General features: G+C 40.3%; 1 protein-coding gene across 1 annotated transcript in view; it reads right to left on the bottom strand.

The window, feature by feature from the left end:
* Positions 1 to 19155, bottom strand: part of Dab1 (DAB adaptor protein 1) — a 1102742-nt gene that overhangs the window by 560186 nt on the left and 523401 nt on the right. The window lies entirely within an intron of this gene.

The raw sequence follows: 19155 nt of genomic DNA on the forward strand, positions 1-19155 counted from the left end.
TTATTGTGGGCTTTTGAGGGAGCAGCCTACAACTAGCTTGTGGTTGTAAGATGGAAGGGATTAAGGGAGGCCAGAGACCTTCTATAGCTAAACTTCTAAAGTTGTGTAAGGTTTAAAGATAATGTAGTCTCTAAAAGACTTCATGTGACATGTACAAGGTTATTATAATGGACCTTTAAAGAAGTGCTACACTAGCAGGGCAGTGGTGGCACAGGCCTTTAATCCCAGCACTTGGGAGGCAGAGGTAGGCACATTTCTGAGTTCAAGGCCAGCCTGGTCTACAGAGTGAGTTCCAGAATAGCCAAGGCTACACAGAGAAACCCTGTCTCAAAAAGCAAAACAAAACAAAACAAAACAAACAAACAAAAAAGAAGTGCTACACGGCTGTTTGTTGAATTGGTGCAAATTATTTAACTTTTCTGTGACTCAACTTTCTCATCTGTATGATGTTATCAAAGCACAGCATGATAAACCAACACAGGGGTGGAGAAAAAAGCAATTTATAATGTAGTAGATTTGGGATAATCCCTAGGACATGGTAAGAGCTCAGAAAAGTACTTATCTATAAAACAATGTTACTGGTAGTATCACTGTTTTGAACTGAAGACCTTCTTAGCACAAACCCAGAGGGAGAGAATAATAAAGAGGAAATTTAAAAATTGTAGCATTGCACTTTTATTTCAAATACAAAATCTATTTATACAGTATGATGTATCAGTTGAAAGTGATAATTTATGAAATTTAATAAAATTGTAAAACTATCCAATAATAACTGTTAGATACATTACTAAAACAAAATGTTACTTAAAAGCCAGAAAAGAAAATCTCTTTTGGCATGAAAATCATTTTTTTTTTTTTTGGGTGTGAACCTTGGTATGTATCTAGTTCAAGTGGACTTCTTGTTAACACAGAGACAGGACCAACCAGAGCCAATGAGAGATTTCCATGTGTCCTTTGACCTTGGAGGAAGATTGTTAGTGATTGAACATCTTGGAGGAAGTTGCAAATGCTGTAGCTGGGATCCAGAGGTAGAGACAGGTGGATGCCATGAATAAGTTTACCAGTTCACCCAGGGAATCCAGCAGTGGGAAGAGACAGGCAGAGGAGGCTGTAAGAGGGCAGACCACTATGAGGGTCAGGAAGATAACAAAAGCACAGGAACACAGCATGTCCCAAGTTCCAGCAAGAAGAAGCCAAGAGCTAATGTCTGCAATCAGTGAGTTGAGAAACAGCAATACAACTGTGTTGTTTAGACGTGTGAGGTTACAGAGCAAAAATAACGGGGCGGGTGGAGAGAAAAGGACGAGAACACAGAGCTATGCATACTCAAGAGGCTGAGGATTTCCACTGTTCAATAGGAGTTGCAGTACTATTTGTTTCAAATGTAGTAAATAGATTTTCTAATAACAATTCCAAAGCAAATAGATTGTACTCAATTAAACAGCAGTTCTTATTATGCTATATTAGATAAGACTAAAGATATGATCAAAATGGGAAAGGTTAGTAATGAGATTTTTCTTAAAGCAGATGGCAATTACCCATAAATGTGTCTTATCTGTATGTTCTACAGTTAAACATATTGTTGCCTGTACTCAGCTCAAAGCTGTGCATGAAGTTATGTCAAGAGCTGGTTCCCAGCCAGAGTCTCTGTCTACTTTAATTGTGGCTGCAGCCAAAGAGTAGGGTTCAGAGCTTCAAATGATGTCTAACACCTGCAGGGCTGTGAGGAGAGAAAGGAAAGAAATAGCTGCCCCTTCTCCTGATCCAGCATTCTCAAGCTTCATCACACATGAGAACCCTCTGGGGTCTTATATAAACAGACGGCGAGATTCTGCCCTTAGGTTCAGATTGAGTGGGCCAAGGGTGGAGTGTGATATGTTGGAGGTGTCAGAAGTGCACAGGTAATGTGACTGATCTTGGTCCAGGATCACACTTTGAAAATCACTAACCTAATGTGTGGCAGAGATGCAGATAGTGAGGCCAGGCTGCAGAGAGTGAGACATGTTGAAGGGAGAACCCTGAATCTGGAAAGGTAGTTTGAATGAGCTCTGTGCTGAGGGAGGGGCAGTTGGGGGAATCTATGTGCCCTATATATTTTCTCCACTGGCATTGTAAAGGCTTTTAATAATCTTCCTTGCTCAGTCCAACAACCTCTACTTTAAAGAAATGTCTGGCTATCACAATTCGAATAATATGTGCCCAGAATAGGGTCTGCTGATGAAAAGCCTGAAAAATAGATTCAATTATCCCTCTCTACTTCTGAACCTAGGCAATGCCATTAGAGGTAGGAGGACAGGCTATAGAAAACACACATACATCTTTCTAGGTACCTTGGAAGAAAAAGAAGAGTTACAGAGAAGCTGACTTAACCTGGAAGGGACTGCACAATCTTTTGAAGATAATTACATCATGTAACATTTGTCAATATTTTTAATGGACACATCAATTTGTCATGTCAGCCCAAACTTCATGTTTCACAATTGTCTACTGAGATCAGAATACAAAATATTAAGTCAAGCTTGCAGAGATGCCATATTATGAACTTTGAGGTAAACTTAGGCAGTTTGTATCGGTAGAGGGTTTTAGGTTCAAGACCTGTCTCTTAAAGGGAGACGAGTGCTAGCATTGGACACACAGACTGAGTATGGCTTGAAACAATGACCTCTCAGCATCTCAGGGACCTTATCTTTGAAATTAGGATAAGAATGTCATATGACTTCACAGTGCCATAGCACCTGACACCTGGCAGTGTGCTGAAAAAAAATGCAGGCTATAATCATAGATTAGAAACTAGCTCTTTTAAGTCAGATTAGAGTTCACATCTAGGCTGCCACTCCAGTGCAATTCCCTTGGCCAAGCTACTGCACCCCTCTAAGTCATAATGTGCTAAAATGAGGATAATAATATGTAATCTTTTAGGATTACTCTAAGGATTAAGTAGAAACAAGTTTGCATATCCATTACTGGCATTAAGTACTCAGCAAATGAACTTAGAACTACATATATAAAATACATCCCCTAAAAGTCTTACCATCCTCATCTATCAAATTACAATATACATCTTGGTAGGTTTTGAGGCAAAATTCTGGTAAGGAATATGAAAAAATTTCTGTTAACAGTTTCAATAAGTATTTATTGTCCATTTGTGCATCAACAAAATACTTGAAAACAAGAAAGGTGTAAACCCAACTCCTTGCCTTTCTCTAGGTCACTCTTACTTCTTGCAATAGAGTGAAGTACCATGGATAATTTAATAAATGCACAATGGTAGGCAAGAGAAATGTTTTAAAGACAAAAAAAAAAAAAAAAAAAAAAAAAAAACAACCCAAAAAACTAGGTGCACTGGGCAGGGCTGGAGAGAAGCAGGGGTGCTGTTTAATATAAAATGGCCAAAGAGAAAGTAGTCAGCAAATGTCACTTACACAGACACCAGAAGGGCAGAGGGGTAAAAATCTTGCATACGTCCAGGTGGAAGCATGTCAATGCAGTATATCTGGTGTCTTAGTTAGGGTTTTACTGATATGAACAGATGCCATGACCAAGGCAACTCTTATAAAGGACAACATTTAATTGGGGCTGGCTTATAGGTTCAGATGTTCAGTCCATTATCATCAATGTGGAAGAATAGCAGCATCTAGGCAGACATGGTATAGGTAGAGCTGAGAGTGCTACATCTTTATCTGAAGGCTGCTAGCAGAATACTGACTTCAAGGAAGTTAGGATGAAGGTCTTAAAGCCCATGCCCACAGTGACACACTCCAACAAAGCCACACCTCCAAATAGTGCCACTCCCTGGGCAAAGCATATTCAAACCATGACACCTGGGGTGGGACTGTGTTGAATATGTGCAAGTATATATATATATATATATATATATATATAGAGAGAGAGAGAGAGAGAGAGAGAGAGAGCACAGTTTGCCTGAAATAGCTGAGGGTGGTGAGAACAGGGCTTTTGGATCACATAAGAATTTGTGCTGCGTTGTGTCTTCCCCCAAGTTCTGTTTTATAGTAGATTTATTTTTTTAAGTTTTTGTTTATGTATGCAAATATCTCTCTCTCTCTCTCTCTCTCTCTCTCTCTCTCTCTCTCTCTCTCTCTCTCTCTCTCTCTCTCTCTGTGTGTGTGTGTGTGTGTGTGTGCGCATATGGTACCTGCATGTGGGTACTCACAGAGGCCAGAAGAGGGTGTTGGAGTTTCAGGCTATTGTTAGCTGTCTGATGTGGATGCTGAGAATTAAGGGATTTCTCTGAAAGAACAGGAAGTTTTCTTAACCTCTGAGATCCCTCTCTCAGATTCGTATGAAAAAGTCTCAACAGTCAATATGAGAGTTTTTAGAAATTATCCTTAGGAAAATAATAAGGTTAAATGAGGCAATAGGATGGCCTTATGAGTCCATAGAACTAGTATCTAAAAAAATGATTGGATACCACAGCATGCTTATTCTCTTTTAGTGTCTGCAAAGAGGAAATGCCATGTGAGGACATAGAGAGGTGGCTTCTGGTTATAATTTCGCAACTGAGACACTTTGAACTTGTTTCTAGAATCATGACAAATGGATGTCTATGTGTTAAACCTTCAATCTAGACCATTATCTTTTAACAGCTTCAAAAGACAATGTAATGCACACATGAGGACTTCAAGATGGATTTTAAGAGAGACTGGGAAACATCTTTGAAGAATCCCTTGATTTTGTGTTTAAAATATGGGGCGAGGTTGAAAGCTAAGTAATTATTATAATGCAGACAAGGCATGCGGTAATGAGGCAAAGGCAGAGTAATAAGAAGTGACTGGATCCTGAATGTAACATGATGCAGAGCTGACACAGTGTGCCTGGGGAAAAGATATGTGGTGTAACAAGAGGAAAACCACTAAAGCTTTCTGGCTGAGTGTCTGGAAAACTGGAGTTGCCATTCACGAAGATGGGGGAAGGTGGCGAGAGAAAGACTAGAGAGGATAATCATAAGTTCAGGTTTATATTTTTGAAACTTAATCTGCCAGAAGATATCCAGTAGAAATGTTTGAGGATGCAAGTGGAGTCCTGAGTTCAGTAAGGATGGACAGAAAAATGTGGAACTCATTGGCATGTGAACAGCAACTGTACAGGATGATGAAATTTCCATGGACTTAAAAGCGGCCTATCTGTAAGTGCATGAATAAATCTACTGAAGTCTTTGCATCTCTTCAACAGCCAGTTTCTTTACAGCACTCCCACGTAGTCTTTTTCCTCTTTGTGCTTTACTAATAATACACTTTGCCATTTTAAATTGAGAGAGAGGAGACACCATCTGTCAACATTTGCATATATTTTACTCTTTCCATAGCATATTACAGGGCTATCCCACTTGCCAAATCTATTGATAGACTTGCTTATCAGATATTCTACACTTCACTATGTGTTGGGTACTGTGTTAACAACCAGGAAAACAATAGAAAAGATGTATTTCCCAGTTTCAGAGGGCCATGGATAATGATAGAGACACATACATGTAAATGGAGCCATGGCATCCCACTGGAAAAGGCCTAATTCATCATGTTTGAGTCATCAGACTCTTTAGGCAGCAAATGCCATCTCATTCTAAGAGGTGGGTTGATGATGTCAGATGAGATGTGCAGAGACAGTTGTGATCCAACACTGAATGAAAGAGCATTTTGATCTGTAAGTGGCCCCTAGAACAGGCTGGTTAATTGGTTAATGGAATAAAGGATTCACAAAGGCACAATGCTGGGACTAGGACACGGGCCTTGGTATACATAGGTCTTCAAAGTCATCATAAAGGAATAAGAGTAAAATTTTGTTTTGGTAAGGTGATCTGGTTGAAGGAAACAACTAATGATCTTGTTAGAGGGAATATTTGTAAGTTAGTATCACAAGGCATCTGTATTGGTTTGAAAATGGCCCTTATAGGCCTACAAGGATTAGTACAATTAGGAGGTCTGACCTTGTTGGAATAGGTATGTCCTTGTTAGAGGAAGTGTGTCACTGGGATTGGGCTTTGAGGTTTCAGATGCTCAAGTCAGGACCAGGGTCATTCTCTCTTCTTGCTACCTGCAGATTCAGATGTAGAATTCTCAGTTCATTCTTCAGCACCAGGTCAACCTGCATGCTGCCATGCTTCCTGACATGATGGCAATGAACTAAACCATTGGACATTAAGGCAGATGTAATTAAATACTTCTCTTTATAAGAGTTGTCGTGTACATTGTGGGTTTCCTTCACAGCAGCGGAAACTCTAAGACACTTTCTGAATGTTATAAACCTCCAACATGAGAAAGTATGTATGTGTATATATGTATATGTATACAGTAGGATTAACATAGTAATCCTTCTATCTTACCAGAAACAATCTACAGTTTTAACACAATTCCCATCAAGATTCCAACACAATTCTTTACAGACCTTGAAAGAACAATGTTCAACTTCATGTGAGAAAACAGAAAATCCAGGATAACTAAAACAATCCTGTAAAATAAAAAGAACTTCTGGAGGTATTACCACTCTGGCTTCATGTTGCACTACAGAGCAATTGTAATAAACCCCACAAGGTATTGATGTAGAAATGTTGATCAATGGAACCTAACTGAAGACTAAGAAATAAACCCACACACCTACAGACACTTGATTTTTGACAAAGAAACCAAAACCATACAATAGAGAAAAGGTAGTATACTCAAGAAATGTTACTAGTCTAACTAGATGTCTGCATGCAGAAGAATGCAAATAGATACATATTTATCAACCTACACAAAACTATGGAAAACAAGGACAGCATGAAATTCACAGGAAAATGGATGGTTCCATTCTATATCATCCTGAGTGATGTAACCTAGCTCCAGAAAGACATGCATGATATATTCTCACTTATAAGTTGATGTTAGCCACAAACTACAGGATAATCATGCTAGAATCCACAAACCCAAAGAAGCTAATAACAAGGAGGCCCTAAGGGAAGATGCTTGAATCTCACTTAGAAAGGGAAATAAAATAGCTAGCAGAGGTGGATGCAGAGTGGGAACTGGGCAGAAGAGGGAGAGGGGGTGGGGATGGGAACTGGGGTAGGAATCAGTGTTGGGGAAGCAGGGGCAGGGTATGACGAGGATTTCTGTGACAAGCTAGAGACCTGGGACAGAGTAGGCTCCTGGGAGTCTATGGGGTCAGTCCTAGCTGCAACTCCTAACAAAGGGGGATACAGAGCCTGAAGTGGCCACTGCCTGTAGCCAGGTGGGACTTCCAGTGGAAGGATTGGGACACCAACCAACCCATAAAACCTTGGACCAAAACTTTATCCTGCCTACAAGAAGTTCAGGAATGAAGATGGAACAGAGACTGAGGGAATGGCCAAACAATGACTGGCCCAATCTGAGACCCATCCCATGTGAGAGAACCAACCCCTGACACTGTTCACAATATTCTGATATGCTTGCAGACAGGAGACTAGTATAACTGTCTTCTGAGAGACTGTACCCAGCAGCAGATGGTAACTAATGCAGAGACCCATGGCTAAACATCAGGCAGAGCTCAGGGAGTCTTTTGGAAGAGTTGGGGGGGGTGGATTGAGGGAAATAAAGGGGTTAGGGACACCACAGAAGACCTACTGATTCAACTGACCTGGGCCCAGAGGGACTCATAGAGACTGAACCACTAACCAAAGAGCCACACCTACGCACCCTACAAATATCTTGCAGATGTGCAGCTTGGTCTTCATGTGAGTACCCTAATCATTGGAGAGGGGGCTTTCTCTGACTTTGTTGCCTGCCTTTGAATTCCTTTCCCCTAGCTGGGCCACCTTGTCTGGCCTCAGTGGGAAAAAATGCACCTAGTCCTGCTGATGTGCCAGGCAGTGTTGGTACCTATGGCGGGGCAGGGGGGGAGGTATCTCTTCTGAGAAAGGGTGTAGAGGATGGTGAGAGGGGGTGTGAGGATGGGACTGGGAGGAGAGGAAGTAGGGCTGCAATTAAGGAAGGAAGGAAGGAAGGAAGGAAGGAAGGAAGGAAGGAAGGAAGAACAAAAGAAAAAGAAAGAAAGAAAGAAAGAAAGAAAGAAAGAAAGAAAGAAAGAAAGAGAGGAAGAAATAACTCCAGAAATGGAGGTGGGTTAACCCTCACCAATAGCCCACTTATTTAATAGGCTATTATTCAGTCACTTAGAATACTTACTGCGGAGATATTCAGTAAGATTGATAAATGCTTATAAGGGAACCAAACCAGAACTTGTATTCACATGCCCATCTAATGAATCTCAGAAAACAGAGCACAGTAAAAGGTAAAAACACAGTGTAAAGGCTTAGTGAAACTCATCCAAATGAAGGGTCATGGTTATTTTCTGTCTTGTATCTAATTTCTAAGCACACTGTACTATGTTTTATTTTAAAATAGAATGCATAAATACACACTCCAAAAAGTCCTTATAAAATCAATCATGTTTTGTTCCTTTTCATTAATAAAAATAATAAATTATGTGATATCTTTATTGAGTTAAATATCAATGTTTACATATGTTTCTTTTTTAGAAAGTGTGCATGTTAGGTATTGCTGGGTGAGAAACACCAGGCTGCATAGCTGGGGCTGCCTTTTGAGGTTGCATGCAGGCTATACTGCTGCCATTTGATGCTCTATAGCCCATATACAGATGTTCCAGCTCATGATGTCATTGGGGGATGGGGGTTCCAGTGCAAATGTTGTCATCCTCAAATCTCAGCTCAGCATTAGCTTGGGCTCAGCAATCTGCAAAGCTGATGTAGAAGGACTTAATATTCTGGGTCTTCCCCCACTTGCTAATCCATAGGACCATATATAGGGCTCATGGATGTGAGGCATTTGTCCACAGATTGGCCTGTGAGACATTAAGCAATCTAGGGTGGAACTTGAAGGGCAGGTAGGAGATGTTTACTCAGGAAGAGGCAGAAGGGACACTCCAGAAAGAAAAATGGTGGGAAAGACTGAGCTATACCCAGCTGTGTTTGTGTGTGTGTGTGTGTGTGTGTGTGTGTGTGTGTGTGTGTGTGTGTGACGGAGGGGGGATGTGGGGGAGGGGAGTTTGTGTATTGAAGGTAGGAATGAGAAAGAGAATTCGATAGAGATCTTGGAAAGTTAGTCAGAACTTTAAAGTCTCTGAAGGAACTCTTCCAGTTCCAGCAGGCAAAGTGAAACCATAGGAACACCTGAATCAGAGGAAAAGCCTCTGCCTGAGATTTATTGGGATTTTGGAGGGCATGCAAAGGAGTTTTGGGGGTGAGATGGAGAGGAAATGACCCTAGAAGGCTCTTCAGAAAGTCATCTTCATTGTAACTAAGGCAAGTTTACTTGTTCATTTATTGCTAAGTCATACTCTTGGCCCTATACTGTGTCAACACTGGGGAGCTTTACAAAAGGATTACAGGCAAGTCCCCTGCCCCTGTGGACCTTAGTTTCTAATGTATTGGGAGACCAAAGGAAGTGTTTGAGTCTACTTCAGAAAGGGAATCAGCAAACATCACACACCAGGTGCTCCCTGTAGTGCTGTCAGGACAGAATGCAGAGTCTGGCAGAATCCCAATTGCACAGGCCACTGGCCTATAATCACAGCCTTCATCCTTCTAATTGTAGCTAATACACAGGACCCATAACTACATTGTGAAAAGTAGACTTTCTGGGAACGCATGATCTCTCTGGCATGTGCCATTTGCGGTTCCTGTTCTGTGTTAAGTTCCATCACAGGCTGTAGTAGACAGTGTGCAGAAGCATAGAAAAGGAGAAAGAGAAGGCTATGGGCAGAAGAGGCAATACAGAAGCAGGTCCCATAAGCCAGAGACTTAGTTTTGTACCATTTGTTATATAATGTAAGTTACTTCCCCACCTGAAAGATGTACATTCTTCAAAAGGGAGCTGAGATTTATCCTCTCTTGACATTCTTTACCATCCCAAGATAGCCTGATTAAAGAGAATACATCAGATGATGTAGTGTAACTCTATTAGTGTTTCATACCTAGCTGTCTTATAGTAACTTGCATTTCAGAACCATTTATTTATTACCAAGTACTCTCATATAGATGGTGAAATAGCCTCATAATTCCCATTACTCCCATGTTTACAAGGCTAAGTGAGCAGGGACAGAGTGACCTAGGAAGCAGATACACACAGCTGAGAGGTGTCAAAAGAGCCTAAAGTCAGGCTTTTATATCCAAAGCTGTTTCTACTCCAAAGGCTTCCTACCGTCACTGATAGCTTATGTGCTTGTTCCAGTCAATCCATGTTCAGGATGGAAGAAGGACCATATTCGTGAGTTAAATGCACTCAGCATGAAAGGCTCACTAACAGGGAAGAATGGCTACATGTTTTTCACCCTAATTCGTGAGCTCCTGGGAACATTATCTCCAGTGGGAAACCCTGCATTTGTGTCTCCAGCTGAGAGACATTGATAAATAAGGACACCAACATTAGTACAATACTCTGGCTCCAGGGTAGATGCAGGAGTTGGGTGGAGAGAATGAGAGGGGCCCGCAAAAAAATGGGATCATGGCAAAAGAGGTTGATTCCTTGTTGAAGAGCAACCTGCAGTGTTTCCTGGTTTCATTCAACTTGTGATGTTTCTCCCTTTACCTACTATGATCTTATAATTGATTTCCACTGAGCTGAATTTCCAAGTCCATCCCTGTAACTTTCCCTACAACTTTCTTCATGTGGTTCAGGCCACCTAGCATAATCTAAGTCAGACTTGGCTCTGACTTGTCTACTCTGTGTTCAGTCTCTGAATCTCTGACTACTAGCAACCAAGTCTCCCTGGCAGTGTTCTCAACATTAATGATCACTCTTTATCTTCTTTCCTAGAAATCGTCAGAGCATGCTTACCCAAGGACAATAGTCGTTGTATGCTCCGATTAGCTTATCATTTTTAGGGGTACTCAATGATCTAGAAGAAAAATGTTCTCAGAGCTAGTTACTGAAAATAAAGATGCAGAAAAAAAATAATCTGCAGATCTTCATGTCAGCATTTGGTGAGAAGAGAAGAAGCAAGAGGTTTACTAGCCTGGCACACACACCTCAGAATGGTACATAACTGGCAAGGAGGATCCTTAAAGGAATTTAGCAGCTGAACTTGTGGGAATATCCATTTTGTTCAATAAGGTGAACACATGCTGAAGTGTGTGGCACATAAAGTGCTAGAATTCTCTCTTCATCTTGAAAGTTTATTACAGATCCATTGAACAGCCTGGGATTTGCAGGATGGGAGAGCAAGTGAAAGCAAAATGCTTAGACAGATAAATAAAAAAAATATATAGCCATAAATCCAACTTTACCTTTCGAAGAAATACCAAAATATTAGGCAGAACGGAAATTCCAAAGTTGATATAGGTGGGCTTTAGAATATTTAAGGCAATCATGGAAATTTTAATCCAGAAGTTGTATTCTTTGAACTTGAAAAAGTTGATCAAAGTATATTTATCAATGAACTTTTGTTTGCACTAGAAAAGAAATAAAGGTATTCATTAAAATTGCAAAAAAAAAAAAGAGTGAAGGAAAATCAAACAATTATAATACGTAGAAGACTTTTGGAGTCTATGAGGATTAGATCTGAGAAAATCTCCAATTTGAGAACATTCAAATCTATGAAAGTTCAAGTTCCTTATAAAAGATAGAATAGTTTTTCATACATTCTATTCAATCTTCACTCATGCTTTACCTATTATTCTGTGATCTCTATTATTTATGATAACTGAAACAAAGTCAATTATTTATAATATAGTATTTATTGAAAAAAGCAGGAAAAGTCTTAATATGAAGAATACAGATACAACTTTTTTCAAGTATTTTCAGTATTCAGTAGACTAAATGCACAGGTGCAATATCTATGGGTGTGAAGAACTAGCTTTACAAAGAAGCCACAGGTTAGAGATTGCCCAATGATTAAATGCACTTACTGCTCTTGCAGAGGAGTAAGTTTGATTCCAAGTACCTATATGATGTCTCACATGTGTTTGTAATTCCAGCTTCAGGGGATCCAATATCCTTTTCTGGCCTTTGAGGGCACCAGGCATGTATATGGTGCATATAGACATAATCAGGTAAAATACCCATACACATAAAAATTTATAAGAAGCCTCCTATTCCACGGGGGATGCACACACTTCTATATAGGATTGCTAGGACTCTTTACTTACTAGAAGCTTATTTGTTAGGCTGCAGGTATGTACTTTGACATTGCTTGCCAAAGTAACATCAGGTCATATGCCAATCAGAGGACATAGAATACTTCCTTATGTTTGTGGTGGCTCTCTGAGATGTTTGGTCCTTTATGTAGGTCTCCCTTCTGCTTTATCATTGTGTTCAACCTCCTTGGGTCTAAACTTAACATACATACAGTCTCCCCTCTCACCCCAATCTTCTCTTATCAACCCTAGGTGTCTCTTGTATCAAATTCAATTTTTCCAAAACACTAAAAATAGAAGTCCTCATGTTACAACTCCATCTATTGCCTGGAGATAACATTCAGCTCTTCATATATGGGCAAGACCTCCTGCAGCTGTGCCAATTTAATTGTGTCTGTAGCTTCCTTCATTTTGAATGGGATACCTCTGGGAAGTGAGATGTTACAAGCATTAGCGTGTTAAAATGTTAGTGGAAAGTAACTCTTCTAGGCATTCATTTCCCATTTCATTTTTTTCCCAGATGCTGACATACTATCTACATATTGTAGACTCTCCACTTGAGATTCTTCATGATTCAATAACACATGCACCTACCACCAAAGATTTCATGAGGACCTACTGTGGGCCTGAAATTGTGTATGCTACTTATTTGATGGTTGGATAGAGACAAGGAAGCTCTTTTAACTCTTGACTGTTGTTCAATGATAATTGTGTACAGAGAAATAGGATGAACCAAGGCCATAAAAGCAATGTCAACTGTGGCCTGACCCTCTCCAGATCTTTGTCTAGGAGCTATGCGACTGCTAATGAGTGAGATTTTTCTACCAGATGTGTGTGTGTGTGTGTGTGTGTGTGTGTGTGTGTGTGTGTGTGTGTTACCAATAGGTTGTTCACATCACAATCAAGATAATTCCAGAGTTACCTCTTCTGCTTATCTGGGAGGACAGTCTTTCTCTTAGAGAGACCATGTCTGCAGCTCTTTCAGGAAGGCTCCTTTGATAGTACAATTAATTACAAATGTTGGTTATGCCACTTTTTAAGACTCTTCATTATTGCATACCATATAGTTCCTATTTTGTAGACAGCTTTATGATGGGGTCATTTGTCATGACTATTTTTATGCTTTTTTTGTTCTTGTTATATCAGTTCAGGGGAGAGAATCTTGTGCACTCATCTTTTCATACAGAGCCATTTATAAAGAAATTACTATGCATTCAATTACTTCAACCATCTCAAGAAAGACTTTAGGAAAAATTGACTACAGTAGACAGTGAATAGTGCAAGAATCTTGGCTACTACCAACTCCGGGTATTTATTTAAGGAAACACAAGTTTCTATTACACTGCCCAACTTCAAAATTTAGTAGAAAGATATAGCTGAAACACCAGAATAATATTGTATGAAAATAGTCAGTGAGGCCAAAGAAACAGAATAATAAACATGGAAAAAACATGATGTTCTATAACATTGTTGAGTAAAAGAGAGTTTCCTCTGTAAATGGTGCTTAGTGAACTCGATGACTACCTGCAGAAAAATGAAACTGGATCCCAATTTCTTACTATGTAAATATATCAACTAAAACAGATTAAAAACATAAATGTAAGACCAAACTCCAGAACTTCTAGAAAGAATTATAGGAGAAATACTTCATTATATTGATATGGTCACTTTTAATGATTTTTCTTTTATTTTTGAGATTATAAATATAATTACATAATTCTCCCTTCTCTTTCCTCCCTGACACTTTTTTTCATAAGACCCAAAAGCACAGGTAACAAAAAAGAAAATAAACAAGTTTTAATCAAATTAAAATGGTTTTGTGTTAAAAAAAAGAGAAATTAATTAAGAGACAATAGAGAATAGAAGAAAATATTTATAAACTATGCATATGACAGGAAAACAGCATTAGAATACATAATGATACCAATAACCTTAGTAGAAAACAACAACAAAAACTTCATTGAAAATTGTGCAAAGGGATTGAATTGAAACATCACTCAAAAGAAGATAGGGTGTGGCTCACCTGGCAAAGTACTTTCCTACCATGTAACAAGTCCTGGGCTCAGTTACCTTGTAAGGCGTAAGCTGGGTGTAATGCCAGCACCTAAGCCCTGCACTCTAGAGGTAGAGGCAGAAGGGCCAAAAGCCCAAGGTAATAGTAAATCAATAAGTAAATCAATTCAAGCCTAGTTTGAGCTATGTAAGATCCCACTTGAACAACACTGATGCATATACCACACACTACACTACACACACACACACACACACACACACACACACGAAAAATGTTTAACATTATGAATCATAGATAAATCTAAATAAAGTGAGAGTGTTGAGTGCTATCATCAGAAAGACAATAAGTAGCTGATGCTGGGATGGATGTAAAGAAATGGAACCCTTGTATGCTGTCTGTGAGAGTATATATTGATAAACCATTGAGCAAAACAGTATAGCAGTTTCCCAGACAATTAAAGCTAGGATCACACAGGAAACCAGCATCTCTACTAGTTAGTTATTTATGGGAAAGACACATGGACTCCTCGTGTGTTTACTGATTGTTCCCAATAGCCAATATAAGCAATCGGCATTAGTGTTCACCAATAGATCAATAAAGAAACTATGATATGTACATAGGATAAGATCACAAAACCACACAATACCCTGTCATTTGCAGCAACATGGATTGACCTGGAGGAGGACATCACATTAAGGGAGTAAGTCTGTCATAGGAAGAAGTGCTACACAATACCACCCATTTGCAGAATCTAAAGAAGCTATTTTCATCAAAGCTCGGAGCAGAAGACTGGTTACCAGAGAGCAAGGAGCACAGAGGGAGAGGATGACAGGAAACACTGTTCAATAGGTGCAAACGATAGTCTAGCTTACGTGGAGGAGTGAGTGCTGCTGTTACATTGCACAGCCTGATTACAGTTCACATGTCCATAGTGGCTCTGTCAAAATTACTAGAAAAGCTGATTCTGAATTCCAAGACACAAGGAAATGAAAACATTCAAAATTACAGATATACCGAATACCTTGATTTGACTACTATACAATGTGCACATTCTAGGCATTATCTACAAAACATGTAGGAAATTTGAGAACAGTCTTGTGACAGGGAATAGCAGAAAGGCTTCTATGCTATCATATATAATGGGTTAATTTATTAAGAGCCTTATCTATCTGCAGGAGACGGAAGACTGTAAATGAACAACGGGGTGCAGGACAGTCAAAAGTCTTAAAAAGATGTAGGATGGAGAAGGGAAAATGATAAGGGGGCTTATCTTAGGCTGAAACATCTTTAGATTAAAAGCTTAATTATTACTTGCAATAACATAGAAACATAATGGTCTGCCCTACCAAAACAGACAGCTTATGACTAGCTGTATCAGTTACTGTATCAGAGCAGCTGCAGGTCCCAGTGATGCTCCAAGCTGAGCTCTGGCCGGCTCTGGCCAGCAGCAGGCCTGAAGCAAATGGGCTGGACTTCTCTATCTCCAATTCTCCCATGTCATTCTGTGGCCACATGCTAGAGATGGTGTTCCATGTATTATCCTTCAGTCTAGCCATGTTGGCATATTGCAAAGCTACCACCCTGTTAGGGAAGGACACTGCAGCTAAGAGATGGTTGATGTAGTTGAAGAAACCTCAGAAATTTGATTGGTCAGCATCTCTGTCACTCCTGCAAAGGAGGGCGTTCAGAACACTCATACATCAGCACCTCTCAGTGCCTTTGTTCCTCTGGCTTTTCATTTTCTATAGCATATGAAAATGTCTCTAAAGCAGCATTGTTGTAAGCAAACAATCAATATATTTGCATTTAAAAGGTTTATAATAGAAATGTATTATTATAAGCGACAATAAGAGCTAACATTAGAAATTAAGAGTACATAATGTGCCAGACCCCTTCACATACATTCTTTTGTTGGGTTCTTCTAAAGTTCCTGAATGGAAAGTATCTGTCTCCTGAGTTTGGCTGATATAAAAGTTAAATTTCAAAGAGATTGATTTGCTCAATGTCAGATAGCTTTTATGGGCTGCAGCAGATACCCGAATCTCAGACATTCAGTTTCAGAAGGCAACCCCATCACCACCATCAAACAACAACAGATAAAGGGAACTGCCACATTGTTAAGAATCCTCTTTAAACTTTTACAGCTGAGCTGCCTGGTATCCAGAATCTCCCGTTTCCTTTTAAGTTGGCAAATGTGTGACTCTATGTCAAGAAAGAGGAAACACAGATGTTCAGAGAGAGTCTGAGAAAAGAAAAGAAAAAGAAAAAGGGGGTAAATAGGAGGTACATAAGGTATTGATGAAAGAAGGGGTAGGGAGAGGAAAGGAAAGGCAGAATAGCAGGGGAAAATATTGCCTGTCTTGGGAAGGAAGGAGAGATGGTTAAGAGCACTTGCTTCTCTTACAGAGGACCTGAATCACCTTACAAGAACCTGCAACTCCAGTTCCAGAGCATTTGGCACCCACTTTTGGCCTCCATAAGCACTGCACGAACACATGTGGTACACACACACACACACACACACACACACACACACACACACACATGTAAATAAGAATAAATCTTAAAATATACCTCCTGCCTTGATACTATTTCTTTATCCAAGCAGGAAGGCATAATGGCTCACCTCTGGTGTCTGTAAATGAATATAAAATCTTATTGGTCAGTATGTCAGTCACTCCAGCAAAGGAAAGCATTCAAATTAGCATGATAAACAGTCAACAGATTGGTTGTGACAATTGAAGACCTTCGACAGTAAGCAACAAAAAGCTTAAAGTAACACCTAGGAATTGGAACAATGGCTCCAGCAGTTACTCATCATGCATCTGGGTTTCCCTGGGTCCCTACAAGGGCAGCAAACAAGACAGATAACAGTTCGTTATGGAAGTCATTGACCATCACTGAGTACATGGTGGTATAATGGGAGAGCTTCAGTTAGTGACCGGCCTTTTTGTTTGTGGCCCATTGAAGTTGTGAGCAGGTGGCCTTCTGTAGAATGTCTGTTTGATTCTTTCCCATCTAGCGCAAGGTTGCTCAGCCTCTGAGGTCTAGCTCAAATACCATCTTCTCTCCCAGCACACTTCCGAGTATTGCTCTCATAGACTTGGTCTCATCTGTTGTAGCCAATTGCTTACTTTGCTGAGCTTTGAGTGGACGAATTGTACCCGGAGCTTTTTCTGTTTTTCCTTACTGCCACTACAAGTGCCTGGGGGGGGGAGCGCTGTAAGGCTTAGAGACCAGTGCACACTGGTCTCTCCTTTATGCGTCCCCATGCTGGTGACTAAACCTGGATTTCCTTCCTTTCAAATGATCCTCAATGCTCTTCTTTCCTCTCCAGCCCTACAGACTTCACTCAACTGCCATCTCTTCCCAGAGCAAGCAACCTTTGAAACATGTCCTCCACCACCTTTGGGGGTCCCTGACTTCATAGCGGTGCTCCTTCACACCCATGATTCATCTCTACTTCAAAGGCCTGTGCTCAACAGCAGCTGGAGAAGTAGTGCTATCCAGGCTTGGCCCTGGATGTGAATACCCAGGGATCCAACCTCCTTCAAAGCCTTGCTTCATACAGACCCAAAGAAGTCCTCAGAGCAACTTCTGTTCCTGTTACTTTTGCTTGACTGCCCACCATCTCTAAGTGACCAAATAAATAGAGCACTGCCAAACCTCTGAACCTTGACCCAGGAAGAAACACAGACCATTGAGTTTCCTCAATGTTTAAAAGCTTTACAATAGGATAATAAGGACACCACATGTGTGTAATATATCCTTCCTTCACTGCTATTTTGGGATATATTGATCTTCTCTAAAATCACAGGAGATAGATATTATTCTTTTCACTTTATAAGTGACCCAATGGAGGATGGGAGGGATAGGATGACTCATGGGGACCACATTCACTTAGTGGCAAATTTTAAAATTATCCTTTGGCTTTCTGAGTGCAGGCAGGGCCCGCTGCTGCAAAGCCTCTATTCCATCTGTGCTTACTGATGTTAAACCCTGAGGTCATTACATAGAGATTTTTTTCAACTTTTGTCTATAGCCTCAAAGCTTCTGAGAGATTTATTAGATAAGCAATCTAGAAACGACGGCTTTTTCTAGAAGCTACTGCCCCTCCATCTTCCTTAGAAAACCTTAATTTGTCTTTACAAATTCACCTTTCCTCAGAAACTAGCTCTGAGGATGAAAAGGCAACAATAAAAGAACAAACTCAGGCCAGCTTTGGGTGGCCACCTCTTCTGCCCACTGTGGTGAATCATAGGCTTCCCTTACATCTGGCAGCTGCGGGGATGTTGGCTCATCTGAGTACGCTGGACAGCCTACAGGGCAAGAGTTCTCTGGGTACAGCAGCGTTTCTCATTTAACTCTTCTCATTAGAGGAGGCTAGGGCACAAGTCAGCTGAACATGTCAATAAGTCACGAAGGATGCACAACAATTGACAGCCGAGAAATCCCAGCCCCCTCTTTGGCTGTAGAAACTAGAAGAAAAAGGTCCTCAGCCTCTCATTGGGTCACTTAAATGACTAGTGGCATTTGAGTCCCTTGGAGTAATTAATTTTTTTTCTGTTTTGAGCAGCTCCTCATATTTTTAATGATTTTTCCCCACAAGTCTCACATGCTTTGGCCTCCCAGTTCCCTCTCCAGTCCCTTCTTCCCCAAGGTCCCATAGCAAATAGCTCCTGCTTGTATTTGCCTTGCAAACTCACATAAACTAGAAATGATAAATACATCATCTAGGCTTTTTTAAAAGGGCCATTGTTTAATTTTCTATGCTTGTCTGGCTAGGGGAAAAGATGAACATTACCTTGTGGAGAATAAGACTTCTATTCCAGTTGTGGGGGGAGTGTTGGGGGGTGGGAATCTATGGCAGAAAAGCAACACTCTGCTCATGCTAATAGGCAGAGCAGCTAATTAAAAGTGTTGGGTGGAACATCCATCCACCAGTCTGTGATTCATTCAGCACTCTCCCTAGTAAACAAGAACTAGATATTAGAATGGATGCTTCTAATTTGTCAAA

This window comes from Arvicanthis niloticus, chromosome 5 (assembly GCF_011762505.2).
Source record: "Arvicanthis niloticus isolate mArvNil1 chromosome 5, mArvNil1.pat.X, whole genome shotgun sequence".
Lineage (NCBI taxonomy): Eukaryota > Metazoa > Chordata > Mammalia > Rodentia > Muridae > Arvicanthis > Arvicanthis niloticus.